The sequence below is a fragment of the Bos indicus x Bos taurus genome, chromosome 21 (genome assembly GCF_003369695.1).
Source record: "Bos indicus x Bos taurus breed Angus x Brahman F1 hybrid chromosome 21, Bos_hybrid_MaternalHap_v2.0, whole genome shotgun sequence".
Lineage (NCBI taxonomy): Eukaryota > Metazoa > Chordata > Mammalia > Artiodactyla > Bovidae > Bos > Bos indicus x Bos taurus.
In genome coordinates, this window is record NC_040096.1 from 10,621,482 (window position 1) to 10,627,701 (window position 6,220).

The following is a 6,220-nucleotide window of genomic DNA, read 5'->3' on the forward strand; positions in this document are numbered from 1 at the left end:
CCAGAAGACTACAGAAGGATCTCTACCGGGGAAAACGGAGCTGAAAGTTGCCAGCGAACTGCCTGGCCCGAGCTCCCCTCTCGCTCACCGAGGCGGGGAAGCCGGTCGGCGGCCGTGGCTCTCCGCAGGCCTGGGCCTGGCTTCCCCGAGGCAGAGAGGGGGGCCGGTGGCGGGCAGGAACGCTCCAAAGTGGCGTGGCCAAGTCCCCCCGCGGCCCCTCCCCGGCGGCCTCCCCGCATTGTCCGCGGTCATCCCCGACCGCCCCACCCCCACCCCCAGCGGCTGCTCGGGTCCACAGGCAGCACCGGCGCCCCCCTTCCCGGCCCGGGGCATCTCGGAGGAGGAAAGGGAGAAGGGGAGAGCCCCGGCCACGCCTGCGATGTGCTCCAGGATCGGCCGCAGTCCCGGGTTCGCGGGCACCATGAAGCCAGCGGCGGCGCGCGGGGCGGGCCGGGCCCTGGCGTGGCCACGCGGGCCGGCTGCTGGCGGAAATCTGCAAAAATCCACGTGAGCCGCCCCCTCCTCCAGCCGCCCGCGGCCCCTGACACGGCGGCATTGAAGCCGGCCCGGAGGTCCCCGAGGTCTCCGAGTGTGACAGTACTCAGCATAACGGGTAGATGGCACAATTTTCTAACATTTAGAGAGAGGAACCCACGCTGGGAGCAATAAGTCCATTTAAAAGCCCTTTATTTAAAAGGAACAAAGATAACTGACAAGCGAAGTACAGAGACATCTCAATGAAATTTCCAAAGAAGAAAGAGAAATCAGAGGCCAGAGCAAATGCGAACCGGGCTTGATGGAACAGGCCAGCACTTTTCCTCCCCTCTCCAGAAGAAAGATAAAAAGACAAAAAGAAAGAGGTGGTGGTCAGTGGGGGTTTGTGCACGTTAATGATCACAGTCCAAACCAAATTCTATAAAACCCACAGCCACAGAAACTTTAAAATGGCCGGGTGGGCTCTGCTAGGGCAGGTGGGAGAGAAGCTAGATCTGTTCAGGGGAAGACACTCTGAAGTTTTGCCCTCTGCCTTAGGGGCTCCATCCTAACCTCGGAAAATAGCCGCCTCTGCTTTGGCTTGGCTGGTCTGGGGAGCCTGGGGACGGCAGGCCCGCCGGGCACCCACTCTGGGCACACCGGGGCCCTCTGAGGACCTGGCAGCCCAGGCCTCTGTCCTGGAGCCGCCTCTCCTAGAATGGTGCCCAGGGCCCAGCGAGGATCCGAGGACCTAAGATGTGCTTGACAGCTGGGTACTCGAGAACCTAATCGCAGGAACAATTGCTCTCTCTTCAAAACTGAGGAGCGAAAGGCCGCTCATTGATGTCACCTGGCAAAACCAAGACAGCCCACAGTTCATCGTGTGCTCTAACACTGCCATCATCCACTCCCCATGCCCAAACCTGCAAGCCGGGTCCCCCACTCGTCCAAAAGGTGAGACAGAGACCCGAAGGCCCAGAGGAGAGGCAAAAGGCCAGGAGAGGGGCGGTGCCCCTCTGGTCCTCCGGTGGCGCTGGCCCCGGGCGACCCTAACCGCCCCCCTGCCATCCCCGCCCCAAGCAGGCTGCGGAAGAGGTGAGGTGGCTAATGCCCGCAGGGGGTCAAATGATTGTATTTGGGTGGGTGCTCGCAGACGTATTTGCTGAGTAAACCTCCCTTGCTGAGTTGAAGGCGAAACCCGTTGATAAATCCATCATTACCGTTCAGATTCAGGGAGGCAGCCGCGCCACTAAATTCATCTTACATTTGTAGCGCTTTAATAGACATTTATTAAATGCTTTTAGAGAGAGGCATGGGGCGCGTGATTACATCCTAGTTATAGACAGAACATAAAGACCCACGTTAACACCCATTTGCAGGAAGGAAGGAAGAGGTGGGGAGGGGGGAGAAAAAGCAGAGGGATGGGGCGAGGGGAGATGGGGCGGGCGGGGACACAGTGCCTGGGCGTTATTAGCCGGGGCTGCCTGGCGGGGAGCGAGGCAGGAGCCGCGGGAAGCCTCCGGCTGCGGAGCGGAGAAGCCCCCGTTCGCCTCGCAGTTCCCTGGGCTCCCGTTCGTCCCGCACCCCGACCCCGCTCCGCCTGGGGGGCTTGTGTTCTCAGTCTCAGCGCAAGGGATGCTCGCGCTGCCTCCGCTGACCCTCTGCGGTCCCCAGCCCCCAACTCCTCCTTGACTGTATCCTAGGCCTCTCCAACTGACACTCCTTGGAGCAAGCCAGGGAGAGGCGGCAGGGAAGCCCCGGCACTTGAGGATTCCGAGAGCGCCTTTAAAGCGTCCCCTCCGCCCCACCCACCCCCCAACCAGTTAGCCAGAGAGCTGAACCAGGCCTCCCTCGACACAAAGCAGACCGGCGCCTTGGCCACGGGGCGGGAGAGCCCCGCTCGCTCCAAGGTGTCCCTGGCCCGACCTGCTCGGCCTGTGGAGCCCTCCTCCGTCCGGCGCCAGGAGGGAGCCATGCCACCTTTGCACCTCTGACCATCATCCCGCCTGGGGACCTGCCCCAGGCTAGCCTCACGGCCCTCGACCTGGCCCTCGACCTCGATCTCAGGGAGCTGGGCCTGCGGGAATGCCTGGGCCTCCAAAGGGCCTAACCCTTCCTGAGCGCCCCAGGGCCTCACCTAAAGGCCCAGTCCCCGGCTCCCTCAGTTCTGCGCGCCTCCTCGCTCCCCGGGGACGCGGCCACCAGCCCCGGCTGAGGGCAGCCTCGGTCAGGGCTTATGGCCCTCCCGGCTCTTGGTGAGGAACACTTCCGCTACCTCAAAGTTACCATAAGAAAATAAATACAAGTGACACTGTGCTGGGCCAAAGCTCATTAGTTCGTTGTCCAGGCCTAATAAAGAAACAGAAGCGCAAATTACAGAGTTCAGCTTCCACACACGCTCTGTCACCCGATATCAGCGGACGGCGAGCCTGATTCCAATTGCTCCGAACTTGCTGCGCAGTTCGGCCCCCACCCCCTCCTCGCAAGCAGGAGGTAGGGTGGAAAAATATAGTTCCAGAGGGGGTAATGATCAAGCTTTTCCTCTCGGAAGCCTGCGCCACCTCATTTCCCATCAGTAATCCCAATAAAATTAACGTCGTGGCTGCAATTGAAAAGAGGAGGGCCCGCGACACTCCTGAAATAACACACTCTCCCCCAGCAAAAGGTAAAAAGCAAAACGGCCCTTTGTTCAGCTAATTAACGAAGGCCCAACTCCGAAAGCAGATGTGTTTGCTTAGCTAATCACAAGCATGTTTCTTTCAAGGAACGTCATTTCGAGGGGGCCGCTCAGGGGAATGGGAAAGGGGGACACAGCAACCCCCCCACCCACGTCCTCTCTGCCTCAGGGGTCTCTCACCCCCAGACTGAGATCCAGAGGCTAAACCAGGCAGCCCATCTCTCACACCTCTCTCCCTCTTGGTCCAAGCCCAGAGGCCCACTAGGCACCTCGGGGCTTGCCTGAATGCCAGGCCTGCAAGACGCAAAGGGGGAAAAAAATGAAAAAGTTTTAATGACACAGATGCCATATTAAATGAGGCAGTTTTACAGTTCACTTTGAATAAGACGCTAACTTATTACAAGTCTGTTATCAGAAGGACGATAAGATTTATAACTCCAAGAGTCAGCTTTTCCCCTTAATGACAATGGATGTTAAAGAGAGGAAATCTGTTCTCTATTAGAGGAGATGAGAGTCCCTTCCCTGTTTTCGGGCATTTACAGATGCGTCCAGGAGGGCAGATACCAAAGTCCCTTTGTGTCTCCTTGTGAAAAATTCGGCCTTTCCCCTTTGGCTATGAAACCGGGTCTCCTGGTTGGGTTAGCACCTCGCTCAGCCTTTCAGCTTGAGCTTGGCAGAAGGAAAAAGAGCGAGCGAGAAGGGCAGGGAGATAGATAGAAGTGGGGATGGAAATGGAGCGGGTGGGGGGCGGTCTCAGGCCTTCACGCAGGAAAACTATTTCCCCCTCTTTCTTTGCCATACAAAAGATAGCTTTCTCCTAAACCAACACAGTAAGCAAACTTTAAAAAACTGGGGTCCTATTACAAACCAACGCCCAGCACTAACTGCTTTAAAATTACTGCATAATTAGATTTAGTTGAATTTCACCATTAATTAGGCAGCCGCACTGCAGGGAGCCTTTGAAATCTGAGAAAATGGGAAAAAATCATCTGAAGCACGTTTTTTAAACCTAACTTCAATAAATCTTGACGAGGCCCGGAATTCAGAGAGTAACCTCACTCCCCTCCCAGGAGGCTGAGGGTAAGGGTCTCCAGGCCTGGGCCGGAGCTGCAGTGGGACGTTCAGGGCGATTTCCCCCGTCGGCGGAGAGCTCAGCCCGGGCCCAAGCCAGTCTCTTAAGAGGCCCTCAGGAGACCCTCTATGGGCGGCCGGATCTGTCCCACGGCCGACCTCCCCTGCTCTCAAACCTGTTCGATAAAAGAGATCCTCCCCCGCTACTGCAGAAGCGCTCCTGTCAGGGGCGCCGTCCACGCCGGCTCGTGCGCTTCTAGGGCCTGAGACCCCCGCCCCCGCAGCCCGCCCTCGACCCCTGAGCGCCCCCAGGCAGCCCTCCACCCGGAAAGCCCCCTTTCCTCCAAGTTTGCCACGGAAGCAGCAAGTTAGCTGTGCCCACGTCCTGCGGGGGGGATGGCCGGCCGGTCCCCACACTCCACCATCCCGCCCCCACCCCACCCCAACAACTCGGAGAGGCTCGCGGGACGACCCCCCAGCTGCAGCCCCTACATTAACGAGCGCGACGACTGACCGAGGTTTGTTCCTATGGCCTCGCCCCCTCCCCCTCCACCACTCATTGAAGACCAGCGGTCGTGGAGGCCGACTTTCTCTCACTCGGTTCTTGCTGAGGGGGCAGACCTGGAATAACCTCTCCTGGTCATGAGGGGCGGGGGGCGGACGGAGAAGGGGGCCACCGCGTCACCAGCGTGTCCCCTCGCAGTTCTGTCGCTCTAACTACAGGCACCACCGAGGCCCGCACTTACTCGCCGGGGAGAGTTTGAAAAGAGGGTTCTCTGCCTGCAGAAGCAGCGGCCTTTAGCCCCCACCCCCCCCCCGCCCCCGCTTTTTTTTTTCCCCCTTTCGGATACCCAATGTGTTTCCCATTAGCCGGCCCCGCCGCGCCTGGCAGCCCGGCGCTCGCGGCGCGCTGGGAGACGCCATGTTGGCTCCGCTCACAGGACCCAGTCAGGAGCGGGGCTTCGCGGCCGAGTTTCGCACGCGCGCGCGCCCCCCGCGCGCCGCCCGCCGCCTCACGCGCGTCCCGGGAGGGCGGCCCGGCGCGCCCGGCACCCCGGGCCTTCCGGGGAGCGCTGACGGGGCCCCGCCGCGCGTCGGCGGGGGGCGGGGGCCGGGGGCACCTCTCCTGCGGCTGCTCCCGGCCCCCGGCCCGGCGGCCGGCCGGATGCTCGCCCCGGCATCCCGTCTCCGCGGGGCCGGCCCCGGGCGCAGCCTGCGAACTTTGAGCCCCGGCCCCTGGCGAGAACTCGCTGCTGAAGGGCCGAGGCCGGGCGACCGCGAGCCGAGCGCACGGGCTAGGATTCCGCAACCCACCCCCCTCCACCACCGTCACCACTCCCCTCCCCAGCTCGGTCTGCCCCCGGGTTTGTTTGAAAGTGGCGAGAAGCAGCGGTCGCCCCTTTCTCTCTCTCTCTCTCCTCGGACCATTGTTGCATTTCGCGTCTAACTGGGTTCTCTCACACACCCCCCACCCCCGAGCACCAACAGGAGGAGGGGCAGCGGGGTTGGGAAAAGAAATAAAGCGAGCTCAGATCAGATGGGGGGGGGGGGGTGGTAAGGGGAAAAAAAGGCAAGGAAAAAGAGACACTTAAAGGGAAAGAGTCGCCATGTTTAGCAGCTTTTTAAAAAAGATCTCGTCAATTTCACACAGAACGCACTCGCTGGGTCCCAGCCCTCGTCTTTTGTCCAATTCAGTCGCAGCAAAGATCTTTTGTTCTAACTCAGCGTGAAAAGAAAAACTTTCTTTAAATGCTATAAACTTAAACCAAACTCAAGACTCTAAACAGATCCTCCTCCGGCCACTCTAAACATATACAAGGGGTTTTGTTTTAACCGTTTGAAAAATTTTGGGTCCTGTTTTTCTGCCTCGCAGATCCCAAGCTACATTGCTGAAACTTAGAGAGTGAGAGAGAGAGATTTCCAACGTCTAGAACACATGCTTAAAGCAGAATAAAACAGGGACTGTCTTTTGCTTTGAAAATCATAAATTATAATTTA